Here is a 21,010-nt window from a genome sequence, read left to right on the forward strand (position 1 = left end):
CAGTAAATTTATTTTACACCAAATGTCAAGCAAGTTAAAAAATGTCTAAAACAAATACTCACAGCCTACTACTAAAACCTCAAAAATAAAAATGTCAACAATTGCGAAACACAGCCTACTTCCTAATTTTTTTTTTTGATTTTTAATTTACGATATTGCTATCCTTTTATTCACCGGCGATTTTCTCAAAAATAATAGTCGTATGAAAAAAATGCAAGAGACCAAAAATTTAAATTTTTGTATGGTCTATTTTTTGGTGTAGCTTAATTAAAAAAAAATGAATGTACACTTAAAATTTTGGCCGTCAAAAGTGTGCATCTCCTCAGTTTACCCCTTAAAATTAGTTTTACGCCTTTTCTAAGATAAAGAGTAAATAGACCGCCTAAAACAACGGGCGTATTCCAAATTTCGTTAAATTTGATGCAAAACTGTAGACACAGTTTTAAAAAATCGATTCGAGACAAACAGAATCTTAACACTGATAATAAATATTTTAGGAATTTTTTCACAAAACAGAAAAAACCATGGTTTTTATATTGCAATAAATATTCTGGTAGTCTAGATTTCGTTTATGGTATAGAGTTACTGCTTTTCAGTGTGAATAAAAAAATTGTGTTTTATCATGGAACGAAGTCATTTATCTTTGGACGAGGTGAATAGAGCTGTAGGACTTCTTCAAGGCATGCGGCATATCCAGCTGAACAACATCCAGGACGTGACCGCGCTACGACACTCCAATATCGACAATTTTGTCTGTGGACCATTTAAAAAAAAAGTACATTTGTCGCTAAAACAAATGTTGCGCACGTACGTAGGTTGCCTTTCTACTCTCTCTGCCATAATTTCACAGAATTGCACTCTTCGGTCAGGATCATCTTCAGTCAGTTGATGGACCATTTGAATCTTGTATGGGTGAAACTTATTTTTTTTTTAAACTCTCCATGCCGTCGAAGTTGAAACTTCACAGATATCAGCAACAGTTGGAGTAGAATGTTGGGGATTTTCTATTATTTCGCCAATTATTTGGACTTGCTTTTCTTCTGAAATAGACATATGGCCTGGGCGTTTTTTTATCCTGGACAGTACCAGTAGTTGTAAATTTATTTACAAGTTCCTTTAAATATTTACGGCAAATAGGACGATCAGGAAAACGTTCGTTGAAAACCCTTTCAGTCTCATGAAAATTACGCGTTGCTCCATAAATAAAAATTGCTTCTACTTTTTCCTCCAATGGACGAGAATTAACCATTTTGAAAAAAACAATAAATTCAAACTGCCAAACACACTAAACAATATCTAACAATGACCGATACAAGAGTAATTTACCGGTTAAGGAAAAATATGTTAAAATTTTTTTTCGAGTTTTTTTAATAGCTATTTGGTTTTTGGAATGTCTAAATAATGTTCAATAACCTTTAACGTGAAATGTGACATACGAGGGCGGTTCAGTAAGTCTTTAGAAACCAAAAAGTTAATCTTTAAATCCAAAATTCAAAAATTATAAATTATTTGTATATTATTATTAAAAACGTTAATAAAATCGCAACAGTGTATTTTTTTGGCTGTTACTTTTAGACAGGTCAAAACGGAGTCCACCGAGTCCATGTAATAAATATTAAAAGTACTCAATAAAACCTTTTAAATGAGGTAACACAAGATTTCTATTTAATGCATTTATTCAAGATGGCGCTTATGTGTTATTTTGACATTTAGAACTGTCGTTTTTATGTCAAAGTAAAATAGTGACGCATTTATTTTCGTACACTGATTTTTACCTATTCAAAAATCATAAAAATGTAAAACGTTAAAATAAAAAAAAATACTTTTTTATTAGGCCGCCATTTTGAAACGAGTTAAGATATGGGTCTAATATTTCAGGGTTATAAAGTACTCATTGAGACCTTTAAAATGAGGTACCACACGACCCCCTTTCTATTTAAAATTTTTTCTCAAGATGTCGCCAGCCGCCATCTTGAAATTTACAACTACCTAGTTTACAGTGAAAAATAGTATCTATAGACCAATTTACTTTTGCCAAGTTTCAAAAATTTTTTTTGACCCGTTCAAAAAATAAATGGGGGGGGGACTTCAAAGAAAAGCATGGTATATATATATATATATATATATATATATATATATATATATATATATACATATAGAAAAAAATCGCAAGGCATTAAATCTGTGGAGCGTGGAGGCCAAGAACATTATTTAGATGTTTATGAACTTCTTGTCTAAAATTTGGTGCAGCCCCAACATACAGTGACCGCCTAAAGTTCCGTATACATTCGATAAAAATTAGAGACATGATTTTTTGAGAAAACGCTCGGACCCGTCGATTTTTATTTTAAGTTGCGCGTTAGTCAAAGTCAAAGTCAAAATATACTTTATTTGCTAAGTTTACAAACTTGTGCTAAAAGCTTCCAAATCCTAGAATTTATAATAAAAGTATTTGGTTATACAGGATACAGGACAAAAACAGAATACAGAATCGATTTTGATTGTACATAGAAGCATATTTTATATAATCAAAGAAAAAACCAAAAAAGAAGAAAAGAAAAGGCGAAAACCAACATAAAACAAGAATAATAAAAAAAAATAATAAAATAAATCTGATAAACAGATATATAATTAATTTTAAATATTAAAATGAGTCGTTAAAATACTCTTCAATGCTGTAGTAAGCTTTTGGTAAGAAAAATTTCTTTAGTTCTCTCCTAAACTTTTTAAGGTCTGTAACAGTCCTAATCGAAAAAGGAACATGATTAAATATTTTACGACTAATAAATATAAGAGAGTTTCTCGTAAGTGAGGAGGTGGGGATTGGAAGAGATAAGTTGCCCACTTGACGAGTATTATGACTGGTGCAGGATGGTGGACTTACGGACTTATGTATGAGTGTTGCAGTTTCCAATATAAAGATTGAGAAAACTGTTAAAATTCTTTCAGCTACAAAAAGAGGTTTACAAGAAACTCTCAGACCAACACCACACAGATACCTTAATGCTTTTATCTGAATAGTAAAAAATATGTTAAGGAGTCCCTTAGAGCACAAACCCCAAAATGGCAACCCATAACGGATATGAGAGCCTATTAAGGCGAAATAAACTGAACGAGCAAACAACCCTCCCCCCCCCCCCCCCAACTCATGCCTGGCAACCCTGACTGCAAAACAAGATATAAATAAATAACAAGAAAACAAATAAGTACGTCTATTTACAAATTAAGGTAAAATCGAGGATAAAAATAATGTCATTCCGGGTGCTCAGGTCTCTTAGTTTCTATACCTATGTCTCGCCTTAGTGCACACAGCAAGTGGTGTGATACGAGCATGAAATAAAATAAAAAAACAGGCAGTGCAAACCTTATAAATCAATTCACTAAATGATGAAACACTCATGTGAAAAAAAGACAAAATAAATGTTTAAATAAATATGTATTGTAGTGTAAAGCCAGCAGTATCAGCATTATTAAAATTTGTGGAGAGAACTGATCAGAAGAAATTCTATGGCTCAGAGTCTTAATAAAATTTACATTGCATATCGCTCTCCATATTTTTCTTGTAATGGGAACTGAAGGAAATTAAAAAAATCTTTTATTACACTATGTTTCTCAGAACCATTTAAAATAAACATACTCTTACATCAAGGAAATTTTCAGGAAAATTTTAAATCAATTTTTAATTGTTGAATTCAAAATGAGAGGCCAGACATTTTGTAATATGTATTTATAATAATCAAGTTAAAAATTAAATATTCTAAAGGTGAAACTTCTTCATTGAAATCAACTGAATTTGATTTTATTAAAGACTAAAGATTGACAATACAAAAACATAATAGTAATAAATAAAATCAGATTTTCTTACCAAAAACCTGGAATTGCTTGCTGCAAATCAATTAAAACATTACTCCCAATATTGAAAGAGAACTTTTTAGAAAAAAAAAGTCATGAATTTAAAATAACATCCCTAAAACAAATAGCAAACTCAACCCACGCTTGCATTCTTTGAAATGAAAAACACTCTCAAATGGTATGACAATGAGAAATGATGTTCTATGAGTCAATGTCAACAACTGTCTGTCAGCTCCCTGTCAATTTTGCCAAGCAAGATGGCCGACATACGATTCCGATTTTCGCCATACAAGCTTCATACATGTGATTGCTTCTCTCACAAACTACGAGCCGCCACTGCATTACACGTGTATAATTTTTTTGTCAGTGCCGTACAGCTCTGTTGTGAATTCTAAAAAAAAAATCCATTGTTCTGATTTCTAAAAAAATCCAAAATATTTTTTTTTCTTGGTTCTCATCTGACTATAGGATTTGCCATTCTTAATACATCGTTTAGAGGTAATTTTAACTTAAATTCTATGTTTTAAAATCCATTTAGCACCCTTATAAGAAAATAACGATTTCTGCTAAGCCTCTCCGCTATTTTAACTACCACGCGGCAACTCCCTATTTCACCTGTTTTTTCCGCGGTCGGTCGCGAGATGTCGCCGCGATTCGTTTTTTAATTTCCATTGTTTTTACAGTTCCACAGAAGAAGTCAGACGGTTGCGTCGTCGAACTGTGGTGGACCCTGTTCCCGTTTTCCGTTTTTTATTTGCCATCGTTTTTTCCCCTTGAAAAACCGAATGAAAACAAGGAAATTACCGATAATCCGTCAAGTTTTGCGATTTCATTTAACTCGCACCGTTACAGTTGATTTTTCGAGGTGTGTCGGGGCTCCTTGTGGGATTGTTGTGTAGACGACGTGAAAGTGAATTATCCCGATTACTTAATACTGTTTCATTTTTTAAATTTGATTACGGGGAAATTTTGTTTATAATGGTTCTAAAAACTGGGTGATACGCACTTTTTCCTCAAAGGTAAGTCAATAAAAACAATAACAAAAGTTGTACAGGTGACGGGCAGGTGACCTTTCAATGCATTTTTTTTTGCTTTCTAGAGAGTGTACTTGGTTTGTAAATAAATAAAGGGTAGCGTTATTCCATTATAACTTCAATTTGTGCTGGAATTGTAGTGAAAAGGAAAACCGGGGTTTTTAGGGTAGTATAAGCGATATTTAGCGGCGTTGAAGTAGTAAGGAATTATAAGCCATAGGACAGGTAATTGCGGTCGGTGACTGTACTCTGGCTGGTGAAGGTCGTAGCTTGGTCGGGGGTCACGTGACCGCGCCAGGACCGCACTAGGAAAAACAATTTTTTCGTTTCTCTCACTATTGTGCTATTTGTGTATTTTGTAATTGGTACTTGATGTTTTATTCAAAAAATTGTTGTCAAAAAAAACTAAAGAATTTTGAGAAAAAATATTTTTGTGTGGACCTAATAGAAAAAATACACAATTAATTGCATAGGACTCTAAGGAAAAGGAAACCATTGACTTTGTCCAATAGCATAATATATCCTTGAAGTAAGGAAATATCCAAAAATGCCCATTTTAATATTTAAAAAAATGCTTCTTTTCGGTAGAAGACATTCTAAAATTCCCTTGAGAGCAATTTTTTTAAAATTTTTGTTTTAGGTTTGTGCTGCTCCTAAATATGTAATTTGTGATGATTGCAAAATTTTTCATTTTCACTGTTGGTTGTTAATTATTCACAACTGTTAAAATAAAGATCTATCATATATTGAATATGGCTATAGCTTTGTTTGTGCCTCTTAAGAGATTCAAAACCTCATCTTTTCCCAGTTGGTTTTCAGGGGAGTTAAAATACTTGATCCAGCAAAAGAAAATTTCACACAAAAAATATCAGTCTAGTCATACTGTTGCAGACTACGAAGTCTTTTCAGATCTTAGAGCTAGGTGCAAAACTCTAATGGAGACTTGTTACCAGAACTTTATTTCAAATTTGGACTAGTTACTTTATACAAACTCCAAAAGTTTTTGGTATAAGTTTAATAACAGGAGAGCAACGAATAGGCTTCCTGATTTGATGACCTATAATGATGGGGAGTTTGCAGGTTGTGAAGAAATTGCAGAGGGGTTTGCCAGGTTTTTTTCTACCGTCTATAATAGAGATAATAATGTCTTACCTTCTCAGCAGGCTGGTGTAAACATGACTATTTCAAATCCTAAATTATCTATTGGATTAATTTTTGATAAGATCTTTCGATTACCCCTTAAACTTAGTGCTGGCCCTGATGGTATACCCAATTATTTTTTGAGAAAATGTGTATGGGCCCTCTCTTATCCCCTCTTTGTTTTATTTAGTAGGTCTTTAGACTTGACAGTTTTTCCATCCGAGTGGAAACTCAGTTTTATTACGCCTATATTTAAATGTGGTGCTGCTAATGAAATGATCAATTACAGGAGTGTGTGTGTACAGTCTGCCATCCCAAAACTTCTAGACAGTCTTATTTATGACCAAATTAATTTTTATTGCAAAGAACTTCTGTTAAGTGAACAGCATGGCTTCAGTCGTAGTAAGTCTGCTATTACAAACTTGTTGCTGTATCAGGGTGCTCTGTTAAGTGCTTTGGAGAGGGGTGAATAAGTGGATGTAATATATACAGACTTTTCCAAGGCATTTGACAGTGTCAACCATAGCTTATTACTAGAAAAATTGAGACTTTTTGGTTTTTCAGATTGTTTGGTGGCCTGGTTTGCAAGTTTTCTTTCTGACAGATTTCAGCAGGTACATTGGGGATGCTAGGTCGCATCTTATCAGTGTGACCTCTGGGGTTCCACAGGGTGGTCATTGTTCTCCCCTGTTGTTCAATATTTTCATTAATGATATTTTGGTTTGCTTTAAAAATAGTAATTTTTTGTTATTTGCCAATGATTTAAAGTTTTATAGGGTGATCAGTTCAGAACAAGACATGGTTCTCTTGCAAGATGATCTGAATAGATTGTGTGAATGGTATGTTGGTAATAGTTTGGCTCTGAATGTGGGTAAATGCAGTTACATTAGTTTCTGCAAAAGAAACAAACGGGTAACTTCCTCCTATACTATTGATAATGTTAATCTTAGGTACACTGAAGTAGTAACGGACCTTGGCATCTTTTTTGATGAACAATTGAATTTTAATACCCATGTAAATACTAGTATAACTAAAGCATCTAAGGTCCTTGGTTTTGTCCTGTGCAATTGTAAGGATTTGTCGGTTGAAACTTGCAAAAGGTTGTACATATCACTTGTTGTCTCTTTGTTGGAGTCTGGATCAATAATTTGGTCTCCTCTGTACATGAATAATTGTATGGCACTGGAGAGGGTTCAAAATAAATTTCTACAATTCTGCCTTTATAAACTTTGCATTCCAGTTCCTAATGACCATTGTTATGATGAAGCAATGAACTTGCTGAACATGCGGAGTTTACTTAAGAGACGCACTGAGAATGATTTGGTGTTTATTTATAAGCTTTTGAATGGCCTTGTGATTTGTCCCGAACTACTTAATAGGATTTCATTTAATATTCCATACCGTAATCTGAGGGCAAATTGATTGTTTTCTTTGCCTTATCATCGTACCAACTATGCTATGAACTCGCCTGTCGAAAGGACCTTGAGGCTGGTAAACTCTACTGGAATTGAAGTTTTGGGAATTTCCTTATTGCATTTTAGGAGTCTTATTAAGAGTTTGTAGGATTTTGTTTTTTGAATTAATTTTGCTCCATGATTAATAATTTGAAATACATTTGATCATTGTCATTGATAATAATATATTTTGTTTTTTCTTAGCTAATTTTGCATTGTTAATTGTTCTGATTTTGAGAGAATATTGTTACTACTTGTAAAACGGTTTAATTATTCTTGGTATTAAGATTAAGTCTGATAATTATTGTTAATTAGTAATTAGTGGTTAGGTAGTATAGCTTTTATTTCTTTTTCAGAAATATATATATTTTTTGTAATAGGGTTGATCCCGTGTATAAATAAATAAAAATAAAAAATAAAGATTTTTGAGGGAAATTAATGTTGTCAATAATTATATTGAAATTACAATTTCCTTGCTAGGCTTGAAGCAAGTGGGGATCCTATCAGAACACTAGACTTAAACAATAAAAAACTTAATTAAAAATAAGTAAATAATAATAAATAAACCATTCGGACCTCCTAATAATGTCACTTTCAGGAAATTTAAAGAAAATTTTATTTTTGTATGATTCCTCAATAGGTCAATAGTATGTATTAGCACAAGTAGGTGCCTTGCATTTAAAAATGAATTTTCCTGGTGATAAAATTGATAGGGCAGTTTTAAAATGGTAAACAACAATTTTAGGTGACCTACAACATGGTGAAAACTATTTGATAAAAAAAATTGCACTTACCCCATCCTAGGGATCTGAAACCACACAATAAAACAACAAAAAAGCTTCTATATGATGAAATTACACGCCTTTATTCACATAATTATATATTCTAAGTACTAATTATTAGAGTATATGAAGATTAGATTAAACTTAACACTATTCTTAAACTAAAAGAAAATATATAACCAAAGACCACTATAGGGTAAGTTCACTGGTTCTCGGCCTTTTAACGAAAATTTTGACTTTGTAACCAAATTAAACATAGAAGGAAGCTTTGAATTTTAATTTTACCCAATGCAAAATTTTAGTCAAAGTGTTTTTAACAATTAAGAAATTTGTGTAAGTTTTTTTTCAAAGATTTAGCGTAAAGCCAGATAAAACTAAAAAAAGTACCATTTCACTGTTTCTTGGCCCCCCCCTCACAGTTCTCGGCCATTTTTGTATCGGTTCTCGGCCACCCCAAAACCTAGTTCATTTAAATAATATTCTAGATTTTTCTATGTAGGGTTACACATTTTTAAAAAAGTTTTTGTTAATAAATACTTACCCATCTTTAAATTAAAGAAAATCAGTGTAAAATTTTACTTTTAAACAAGTTTTATTAAAAATAAACAGTTTAATTTAAATAAAAAACTTTATAGATAAATAATTCCTTTTTAACTAAAAACAAACAAAACAACTTATTCTTAAATATTGAAGGTAAAATGAGCAATTATATTAAAACTAATCAGTCTCAACAAAACAGGATACTCTAGTATAATTATTCACATTAAAATGCAAAGTAATATAGTACGTTATAGATAAACTTATAATAAATATATGGAAAACTTAAAACCTAAATACTTCATTGCACTTGCATTATTAAGTGTCATCACATTCATCCCACTTGTATTCTTTGTCTGCAGCAACACTATAGGGAACATTATAGAATTCCGTACATTTTTTGTGAAACCATTTTGCGCAATAGTCACAACCAATATTTTTATGATCTTCCTCTTCCGTGTCACTATTAAGAGTTTCTTTACACATATCATGTGGTACCTTTTCTTTGGTTTTTGTTTCTTCTAAATCCGGTTTTCTCTTATTTTGTTTCTTATTGTTTTTCTCAATTTTTGTTTCTTCCTTCCTTTCCTTTATTCTCCTTCTTTCTTCTTTTCTTTTTTCGATTTCAGCCTTTTTAAATTCTTTTTTCTGATCTTTTTTTTTTAAATATTCCCTCCATTTGTCACTGCTAATTCGACTTGCTGCTCTTTCATTTTTCGGTCGGTTTGTATTTTTGCTACGTTTAACTGGTTCAGGATATACTAGATGTTCGGAAAATGCACCATGCATTTCTATCAATGTTTTCAGTACCTTGAACCGCAGTTTTTTTCGTTTTTCTGGTTTTTCCCTTCTTCTTTTGAATTTTTTTCTTCTGATTTATTTTGTTGGAAACTATTGTTTTCACCTTTATTTTCATTGATATTTCTCTCAGACAGTATTCTTTTGTGTTTTTCCTCGTGGCACCGTTTTTCTTTAATCTTTGAACTGCCTTTTTTGCTTATGTCAAGATTATTAGTATTATTTTCATTACCACATACGACGTTTGGGACATCCCCTACTTCAGTTTCAAAAACATCATCATTAAATGTTGTACCGCGTGTAGGAGCCGCTAAAATTTCAGAAATATCAATCAATGGAAGATCATCATCTTGATCATCTTTACCATTATTTAGAAAGGAGCTGGTCATAATATTTTGAATTTTTTCGCTGTCAATATTCAAATTAATATCAACAAAAGATGAAAAATTTACCTGCTGATTTTCGGAAAATTCAGTCTCCATGTGAATTATCTCCACGTTTTCAGAAAAGTGTGTATCTTTATCAGGAATATTGAGATCTGAGTTGAGATTAAATATTAATTTGTCAGTATCAAAGTCGTTGTTTTGAATAATAATATCTGATTGATTTTTGTCATCAATGTTAAGCACACCCTTACTTACATCTATTAATAGTTCTAAACTGGCTTCTGATTTATTACTCTTATTTTGGTTATCTTTTTTCGAGGTTGAAGAACATTGTGGTTCAAGTAAGTTAATTTCGCTTAACACTACGTCCACATTTATACCGTAGGATGTTAAATTGTCTTTTATTTTATTAATAACTTTTTTGCAAGAACTTATGTCACGCTTCGTTATATTTTCGATTGATTTTCTTTTACTTTTATTTATCGCTACTGCTTTATCAGCCACACATTTGCTGTAATCTACGGCATCGGAATTTAATGGAAATAGTCCCGATTTTCTGAAACCATTTTTTACTGAAGTTTCGAATCTCTCTGGTTCAGAGAGTATCTTGTTAAACAGGCTACAAAAATTTATTTTGGTTACAGAGCAGTTCAGATTTTCTGATTTTCTTTGCCAATTATGAACATTTTTTTTCCACGCCGATTTCATTGTGCGTATAGTGTTGGGAGGTAGAGCATATAGAATAATTTAGTTTGCGTCACACCATGTACTTATTGCCATATTAAGGTGGGATTTATGCCCATCCACAAATACAATTACAGGCTTTGGAATTTCTTCTTTAATTAACCAATTGTTAAAATCGTTATATATAAATTCAAAAAAGACATCCGATGTCATCCACCCTTTTTCAGACTTTCCCAAAACCCATCCACTGGGCATATTGTCAATGACAGACCTAGGTGGTCTTACATATGGGAATAGAACAAGTGAGGAGGCAAAATTTCCATTAGCGTTGAAAGTTATTAATACAGTAATGTTTTCTTTTTCGTTTCCTTGTTTAAGGAACGAAACCACTAGATGGACACAGTGCGAATCTGTAACTGCAGCTCTGGCTTTATTTATTCCCTCAGCTTCTCTGAGGGATATCTCGGTATTTCTTTTTAAGAAATTTGAGTACCACGTTTGTTTTGGTACACCTTTCTTAAATAAACACTTACCAGAAGCAGCGTTAATTTTTGACACTGTATCAATAAGCATCTGGTTCGTAATAGGGAAACCGCATTTTGCCAGATTAACAATCCAATTTTTAATTTTTTCTTCACCATCAACAGTTAATAGAGGAGGTGGTCCGGGTTTTCGCAGGACGTCTGGTACTCTCCCTTTTATCCTATCTTGGATGGTCGCCCTGGGAACACCAAATGTTCGACTTGCCTCCCTTATTGGCATTTTGTTTTCTCTAATTTCAAAAAGTGCATTTTTCAAAATCTCTTCACTGTACTTAAACAGTTTCCTTCGAACCTTCGATGGATTGGGTCGAATAATCTTGGTATTAGTGGTTCTTTTTTTCTTGGATCTAGCCACTGAAAAAAAAGTTAGGTTCAAAACTTTAGAATGTAAAACTAACAAAAACCTTATAACACTTATTTTTTACAGTTTTATTTAAAAATGAAAAATAACCTTTTAAACTAATTTTCGGCCCTTCTGGCCGAGAACTAAAAAAGTTAACTTTTTTTAAACCGGATCGCGGCCACTTAATATTTTAATTGTAAAATCATTTTTTGCTAAATTTTAGCAATATATTTACACGTTTTAACCCTTCCCTTATAATTTAATGTATATTACATCCACCTAAAACAAAAAAATTGTAAGAGACTTACTATTTATTTGATTCACACTACAACACTAAGCAAAATTGCACTTTTTACACACGTGTGCTCTTTTGCTTGGAAGGTCGACAACTAAATGATTTTTCGCGCACTTGTCATTTGCAATGTCATCTTAAGCCCCGGCGTTTTTGACAGAAAAAAGATGCGGGAAACGATTTTATCATTCAGAGTAGGCCAATAGCAATAAATTTCCTTAATATTTGGCTTTTAGTCACAAAAAGGCCGAGAACTAGTGATGGCCGGATAACCGGTGAACTGACCCTACCTGAGATTTTGTTAATAACAAGTACTTAAAATTTCTTTTGTACAATTGCATAGATATATTAAAAACAGGCTTGTAAGTGTTTAACATTTTAACAACATTATATGTAAAACAAAGCTTGAACAGAGTCATAGAATGATGTGGCATCGTTAAAGTATTATACCTAATATTTCATATATGAACATGGTTTTTTAGTACTAATTTGTTCAAGAAATATTTTAAGCTATTAATTTTGTGCAATGTATATAAAAAAGTAGTTGTATGGAGTTTATATAAAAAGGACAATTTGAACTGCTTGAAACAAAATACATATTCTGGAACATGACCAAACCTTCTAAGTTCTTCTAAATTTTCTTTTTTTAATAACATAAATCAGTAAGATAAAAAATAAAGCAACACGCGGTGTTTTGCACATGATAAAGGTGGTATTTATTGATTTGGTCCAAACAGGGAAAATATAAGCTTTTTTCTTGTTTGAAAAGTTAATTTATGTTTATTTGCTATATCTGTATTCTCTTGTAAACAATTGATCTCTTTACCAAAGCTGAACGCCAAATTGGCAACAAAAGATTTGATACATTTCATGTCAGGTGAAATGGATTCAGAGATGTATATTATCTTTGATGATTTTTATGGATCAGGGACACAATTTCTTTTATTATTTATTAAGAGCCTTTGATTATATTGAGCATGATTTTCTTCTACAAAAATTAAATTACCCACTACAATTTTGACTCCAGTAGTCCTCATCATTTTCTTCGAGACCTTGGTTCTTTTCAGCATCATTTATTATACCTATAATTAGTAGTAGTTTATTGATGCTAGTAACCTTATAGTCTTACACAAGTTACTAAGTTAAACCAAGAAAAACAGTGTATGCAGAAGTTAAAAATACAGTTCAATAACAATTGAGAGATTAAAAGAAAAAAGACTTAACAAGAACATAAATACTGTTGTATACTGTGTACAAAAGTACAATAAAATTTAACAAAAAAATCTGTCAAGATCTGAGCACATTTGTTGCACATTACTGGATAAGTTTTATTTTTATAATTGAAATTGTAACACTTATTTTCCATATTTTGATTTGTGTAAGAGTTTCTACTCTTTGGCATAGAACAAGTACATAAAAACCACAATCCAAAAATGCTCCCAAAAAAATGTATGATTCATAGAAACTACCATATACTACTCAAAAAATGACAAGCTTATGGTGACAATTTTTCTATTTACAAAACTATAAGGTATGGCAATACATTTTTTAAATTAATTGAGTTTGTTGTAATCAACTTTACCTCACACCAAATAGATGTAGAGGGTCTTTGAAGATAACATTGTTGCATTTAGTCTTACCAAAATCGTTGTATATTGCACGAGTTTCCTTTTCATTATTAAATCACTGGAAAATTGAATCATAAAATATAAAAAGGTTAGTTGCGTTAGTAAAACCATGCTGTTAAGGCGAGACTAATTGAGTAATATCTTCAGTGTTGCAGTCAATATGTTGGTTTTATGAACAGTGTATCAACTGACAGAAATATAAATCATGATGTTTCATGAGGTTATGTTCTTTTGAACATTTAAAACCAATCTTTTTTGCAGATATTAGTAATGTTATCCACTACTCCTCTTCTCTTATGTTAGACATGATAGGTGATATATATATATAGGTGATATATATAGCAATAAAAATATTCATGAAAGTTTTTCGCCCAATAGGCTTTCTTTAATTGCATTGAAGACCAAGTTAAACTTTAGCTTAAGAGAAATTCAAAGTTGGAGGAGTTACTTTAGATGTTAAATTATTATGTAAAGAACGTGTATGTAACATTAGAACATTAAATGCCTAGAATAAGTCTAGCTGCAAACCATAGGTGAGGTGTTTGAGTTCACCATCTCTTAGACAATGATGTCAAATCGATTTTCTAATTTTTCATAATATAGATTTTTCTTAATCTACTGAATATTTATACTTATGCCTTATAATATGTCTACAATGCATGTATCGAATGTTGCCAGTTTGTGTCTTTTTTCTAGATATTTTTGCATGTGTGTGCTATGGGTGTGGTATCTGATCAATATCTAGCAACCATATTGAGAACCCGGCATATGTTGTTTGCCAGTTTTAGTTCAAATCCTTCAAAAAAGTTTTATTCAAATCCTTTGGGAGTTTTGGGAGCCTTTTTCATTTTAACTTTCAACTTTTTATATTATATTGACCGGATACTAAGCTTCAAACACATTATTTTTGCGGCGTTTACTCATTACATATTTTTATTAATATTTTCACTATAAGGATGACACCTAACTCGTCTGTGACAGGAACGATTTGAATGTTGGTTTTCCCAATATACATGACCCACTTCAGACTTGATTAAAATTTAAAAAAAACGCACTGAAATCACTCAAAATATTCTTTTAATACTATACCAAAGGTACATCATCTAAACGTACACAAGCGCAGTTGCTATACGGATGCACTGTATAATGATCAGTGGCGAAGCGTGAACTTTTTTTTCGGGTAGACAATCAATAAAATTTGTTAATTAGAAAAAAATGTGTATTCAATATTATTCACTTTAATGAAATAGAGAATGAAGGCGCATTAAATATTAACTCAAAGAGAAAAATTATGTAGTGATATAAAAAAGAAAAAAATATTTACTACTAGCATAAAGAGATAGATGGATAAAAATAAATTCTACTTTCAAAAAAACACAACATAGGTATAACCATTACCTATAAATCCATAATATCCATTATTTTAAAATTAATTAAAGACAAATAAAAACACAACTAAAATACAATTGCCAATATCGAACAGTCGTTCATAAATAACCACTTAAATATCCACTAAAAAAACCTTTTCTTATACACCCAAAAATAAATAAATAAATAAATAATAATAAAAAATAAAAAAATTAATTTTATAGCACGCGCCCGCACCAATTAATGCCAGCCAAATGCAGATTCATCAAAACAAAACAAAACTGAAGATGTATTGCGGCCGACCAGATCAACCGTGTCCATAAACAATAACCCTCAAGAGCATAATAAAATAGCTGGTCGACTTCGATAGACAAAAGCTCGAATGTCTTTCCCGCGAGTTAAATTTCGCAGACACTGATGCGACCGGACCTCTGTCATCTGCTTGATGCGTATTTGGTTCGATTAGATGATCCAAATTTCGGAAGACAAATATCAATGTGTCTTTCTGGGCCTCGTATATAAACATTATATACATTAATTGGGTGTCAGCCCTGCACTTTTATTTTAATTGGTGCGTCAGGCCTTCGGATTAATCATGTTTAGATGCTATATAATAATAGTAAGGAGAGCGACTACGTTCTGTGTTAATTTTTTTAAAATTTTAACTCAACAAATATATGAAATATTATATACTGGATAATTTTGGGTAGACAGTGTCTACCTTGTCTACTCATACGCTTCGCCACTGATAATGATTAACTGATGAGTTTATTTTTTATAATAAAAATGGTCAATCTATAGCAGAAAAACTGCCAAACAGTAGAGAGCCCAGATTCATTAAAAAGATATTCCGCATAATCTTCAATTCATATTTTTGCACAATTGAGAAAGGTTACAGGATAGATTGGGATGCTGCACTCCAACAAAGTATACCATAATGAAGAAGAGACTATCAAAGCTGTGTAGACTGATTTTATTAAAATAGCGGGCAATATGTTTCTTAGTTCATAAAATTTGAAGATTGTTTTTCTTATTTTACTAGCGATATACTTAATATGTATATCCCATTTTAGGAATCTATCGAAGCAGACACTAACATATTTGCTAGTCGTAGCTTGTTTTATTGTATTTATACATTTGCTATCTTCTGAATTCACAGAGCATGTACGTTCACGGAGTCGCAGTAGTAATAAATAAATAATATAAGTCGTAATAAATAAATCGTTATAAATACCTGCAAAATTTACAGCGTTGCCGTTCTGTGTGGAAATTTGGCGATTTAAAGAATCCAAATTAAAAATAGTAATTATTATTAGTGATTAGCATAAACATAGTACGAAATAGTTTGGGTTATTAAACGAATTTCACTCTTTCTTTTGCTTCATAATAAAGAATGCAATTCAGTTTCTGCTAATTACAAAAAATGTATTATATCACTGTATTGTCGTCTGTCAATATTGAGTAATCACTGGCAACATTAAATACTAAGCATTTTAAACAACAACATATCCCCTCTGCCCCCTGTGTAGATGTTGCGCTCAATCCAAAACAGCCAATGTTTATTATTCTAGTGTATTCAATGTTCCAAGTACAACTTATCAGGCAAACTCATTAGAATACTTTTTGTGAAAAGATCCTTAAAAGCTACATTATTTTATTAATTTTCTGTTTCACTATTTTGTCTGCCTACCATGGTTACTTTTCTGCAAATATGTGGTATGGATTCTGAACTGGGGCCATTCTAGCCAAGTGTAGGAAATCTTTGAGCTTCAAGGGAGATATATGAGGAGAATGATTGTCCTGGGATATACATATTGTTGTAAGGCAGTATTTCAGAGACCTTAGAGACCTGATGTACTGAAATTTTCTTGCACCTACATCTATCAATGTTTAATTTGCATTGTTAATAACATATCACAGTTTAGAACTTATTCAGATATGCACGATTACCGCAGGCATAGGAACATTTTCAAAGACTTTCACAGGCTCTCTAGAATGAGACCAGGCTCTGACTAATATTGTGTCCAATTCTTTATTATTATTCCATGCTATAAAAGAAATATTGAAGCCAAAATATTTTTTAAGGAAATTGAATTATATTGGATAAATGGCGCTTTTGATACATACATACTTGAAAAGCAGTTTACATTTTTTTTTGACTTATGATTTTGAATATTCAACTTAGTGCGTTGAATTACTCTTTTATGTAATAACTATATATCCAAATATAAATTTTTATATTTTGGAATCTTACTCTGTTACCTGCTGATTCTGTATAAAAGTCTGTTTTCTTTAGGTATTCTGCTTGTTTTTTGAATCTGAATCATTTAATTTTCTAACTTTTTATATATATTTCTTGCCATTCAAATCAAAATCAAATCAAAATATCTTACATATAAGTTATAAATTACAATTCAATAATACCTCAAAACTTCATATTTATAACTATAACTAATGGGTATAATAATAAACAATATTTTACCCAATAATTAAAGCTAAATAAATCTAAATAAATACCTATATACCTACTTATTTTTTGTTTTAAGGAGATTGATCGAGCCTAAATTGATAATCAATTTGTGTGCACCGATTCACTCTCTGTTTACAAAATGATGCGCATGGCAAGATGGACAAAGTTGGCCAGACGACAGAGGTGCCAACAGTGAAACGAAAAAGTGGACATTAAATAATGTAATATTAAAAAGAACAAAAATATAAAACATGTTGAGATTCTAATTTAAAAAAAATGTACAAATGTTGTTATTTTGCAGAATGAATAATTTTATTGGTGTTCTAGTCTTGGAATCACCTTTCGTAACCAGCTTTTTAATAGAAAATGGCAGCATATTATATACTTTAGACAGAAAACATGTAATAAATCTACAGCAAAATGAATTACTAAACTTGCGTGTGCAGATTTTCTTTTAATTCATTTTTGTGGAGTAACTATGTGACATGAGGGAAAAACTGTTATTTAGGAAAGCACAACAAACAAGAAAATATCTACAAATTTGTAATGTTAAGGACATTTAACTCTTCATACAATAACAATGTAGAGTATCTATGAGGTTTCTTCGATACTATTTTGACAAGTTGATAGAACTTTCAGATTTGTATCATATAAGCCTCCCCAAAAACAATCCTGTATCTCAATATTGATTCAATTTATGAATTGTACAATATAAGCATAAATTTTCTGTTAAATATATCTCTAAGCTGAATAAATTTGTAAAATAATTTTCTAATTTTAGAGGTCAAAAAGACAGCTTCATACATCTCTGAACATCTTCAGACATGTTCATTCCATTTTAAATTTTTACCTATAATTATACCCAAATATTTTATTTTATTGACTTTATTAATTTTGACACAGTTACAGTTTTTGGTTTTACTACAAGTTGACCCATGGAGTATTAAAATATATTCATCTGTCAGTTGATCTGCATTTGTGGGGGAAAAAGCAATAAAATTAGTTTTTTCAAAATTTAAACTGAGTTTACTTAAATCTAGCCAACGGTAAATTCTGTCCAACTCCAACTCTGCCCGATCATATACTTCATTCCAATTGTTAGCTGAAAATAACAGAGCTGTGTTGTGTCATCAGCATATGATACTATACTATACATTGCAATTTTTTAATATCTTTCCAATTTAATTTATATAAGCTAGAAAAAGTATAAGACCTAATACTGTACCCTGAGGCACTCCCGTAGTAATGGTATAAACATATTCGCTATAAACATTGTTAATTTTCTGTTTCCTACCAGTTAAATAATTTTTTATTAGAAGCAGTGCCCTCCCTCTTATACCAACTTTTTATAAACTCTCAAAAAGAATATTGTGCGCTACCGTGTCAAACGCCTTTCATTAATCTAAGAAGATTGCTAGAGTTTTTTTTATCATTAGACATACATTTTAACTTGAACAAACACATCTGTGTAATGTATCAATAAATATTGCATTTGATATTCTATAATCTCGGAATGGACTTTCAACCAATGTTTTGTGACTAGATAATTAAATAGGGACTTATAGACCTGAAATAATATTGGAAAGTATTTCGTTTTTTAGTGAGATTGTAGCAGTGTTAGTATTCTTCACTTCTTTCATTCTTTCTATGTTTTTAAACAATCAAAAACTGATTCTACAATAATATTTGTATTTTAAGTGATACAAGAATGTTTTATTTGAAGCCAGCCTCATGGTTCTTTATAATACGGCCTCCAGACAATTTTTAAGGCCCTTAAAACGCCGAAGGACAAAGATAAACGCGTTCTTTACCACTCAGGTTGACGTTTTCTTCTTGAACAGGTAGCAACGAAGGGAGCCATCGCATTGCAACGGCGACGCCGATGCGCGGCGTGCATTTTAAATGGGGAGAGTTATCGCCCATACCACCTCTTTATAAACCAGTTAAAAAACTGGTAAATAATTCACTTTCCACCAGGTCATATCCAGAAACAGTGTGTAGTTTACTGATGAATTTCCTAGTTAAATAATAAACATCGAGTTTTGCCATTGCATTACACTGGTCGATGAGTAGGGGTCCAGTGGATCAGTTGAAACAGTGAGATCAGAGTTTTTGATTCCATCGAAGTAATGTTACAAAGGGTTCAAACTGGATGATTATAAAGTGTTCCAACGGGACATTTGAACGCGGCAATGCAAATATTCGCGAAATACCTTGGAAACCGTTCGACGGGTCGGCATCGCGAGCCTCGATCGTCGATCTTCCGATCAGTCAAAGAATACAATCGGTTGGTACGGGCGATGACGGAAACCGCCGGGCAGCAGTTTCTTTATTAAAGTTTTACGTGGAAAAGTTCATATTTATTTTGAATTAATGTCATTTTCCTTATTATTTTCACGCCATGTTCTTGGACCTATAATGTGTGCTATATAAGGACTTTTAAAGGCCATTAAGGAATTTGCAGAGTGCGTTCAATTGGATCTGCTTTAACAGGTATAAGATTATTTAAAATAGGTGATTGAGATAATTTACGACCCAACGATTTTTAATTTTTTTTGGTCTGTTTAGGATGCTTACCTTAAATCTAAAAATTTTTGGATCAGCCATTCTTAACAAAAAAAAAACGAAATTTAATATTGAAAATATACTATGGTATTATCGCCGGTTTAATCACTTTTATATTGATCTAAAATATTTTTACTTTATGCCTATTTTAAATAAATAAAATATAATGATTGAAAACCCAACACTTTTTTAAAGCTGTTTACTAAATTGCCTTATTAAATTTAGGAACGTTGAAGTAATGACATTTATAATTAACTGTCAAAATATTGACATTTCATACACATAACCTATTCAGGGAAATCAAACTAATGACTACAGCGTTGCCGGATTGTAAAGCTATTTTCTTAGGTTTCATTCTATAGATATTGTTTAATTATTTTATTTGTATAAAGTTGTCAGATGAAACGGTTTATTTTGTTTAAAGTTTTATTTTAATGTCTATTTTTTTATCCAAATACTTTAATAGTAACTAATGTCTCTCATCTAATATTTGATTCAATGATTATTTCGATGCATTTTTTAAATTTTATACTATTTTTAATTTTAAAGAAAATACAATAATGTTCGGATATAACTAACCCTAAAAAATCATTCAAATTGGTTCGTTTCATCCGAGGTTCGGTATCTATATACTAAGTGACACAGGCAAAAGGGAAAACTTTTCAATAAATTTTTTACTTTTCAAGATGAACAAATAAAATTTGGTATATTGATAGAATATTCTTAAGAGCATCTTTTGACATATTTTGTTAGTGACAATACTTCTATAGTTTAACAGGAAGTGATTAGTTTAACACTAACTTTTTTATTTTAAATTGGACAATTTGTATATTATATATTACGTATTTTGATAGGAAATAATATTCTGAGAATAATGATACCGCATTTGCTACTTTTTGTTTTATACTCGTAGAAAAAATCATTTTTTTAATTTTGAAATAAGGTGTCATAAATGCATTGAAAATTTTAATCGAACCTAATCACGGAAAAATAATATTCATTGTGTTTTATTACCTAAATCGACGATTCGTCCGACGATGAAACGCTTGCTTCCATTCGGAGAAAGTTACTTGCTGGTAAAGTGCCTCAGCAATGCCCAGGAGCAAAATGGGAAAAAGGTGAGATCAGCTCACAC

The 21,010-nt window shown here is 31.4% G+C and overlaps 1 protein-coding gene across 2 annotated transcripts in view; it reads left to right on the forward strand.

Annotated features, from left to right (window-relative positions):
• Window positions 1-4,527: 4,527 nt before the first annotated feature.
• The window catches only part of LOC126741442 (nuclear hormone receptor FTZ-F1 beta), a 127,520-nt gene continuing 111,037 nt past the window's right edge, over window positions 4,528-21,010 (forward strand). The window contains exon 1 of one of the 2 annotated variants that reach the window (XM_050447847.1): window positions 4,528-4,871. The gene's annotated coding sequence lies outside the window, so the exon portion shown is untranslated. Of the gene's footprint in view, window positions 4,872-19,596; window positions 19,804-21,010 lie in introns of those variants that run through there. The other variant, XM_050447848.1, reaches the window with a different exon arrangement.

This window comes from Anthonomus grandis, chromosome 10 (assembly GCF_022605725.1).
Source record: "Anthonomus grandis grandis chromosome 10, icAntGran1.3, whole genome shotgun sequence".
Lineage (NCBI taxonomy): Eukaryota > Metazoa > Arthropoda > Insecta > Coleoptera > Curculionidae > Anthonomus > Anthonomus grandis.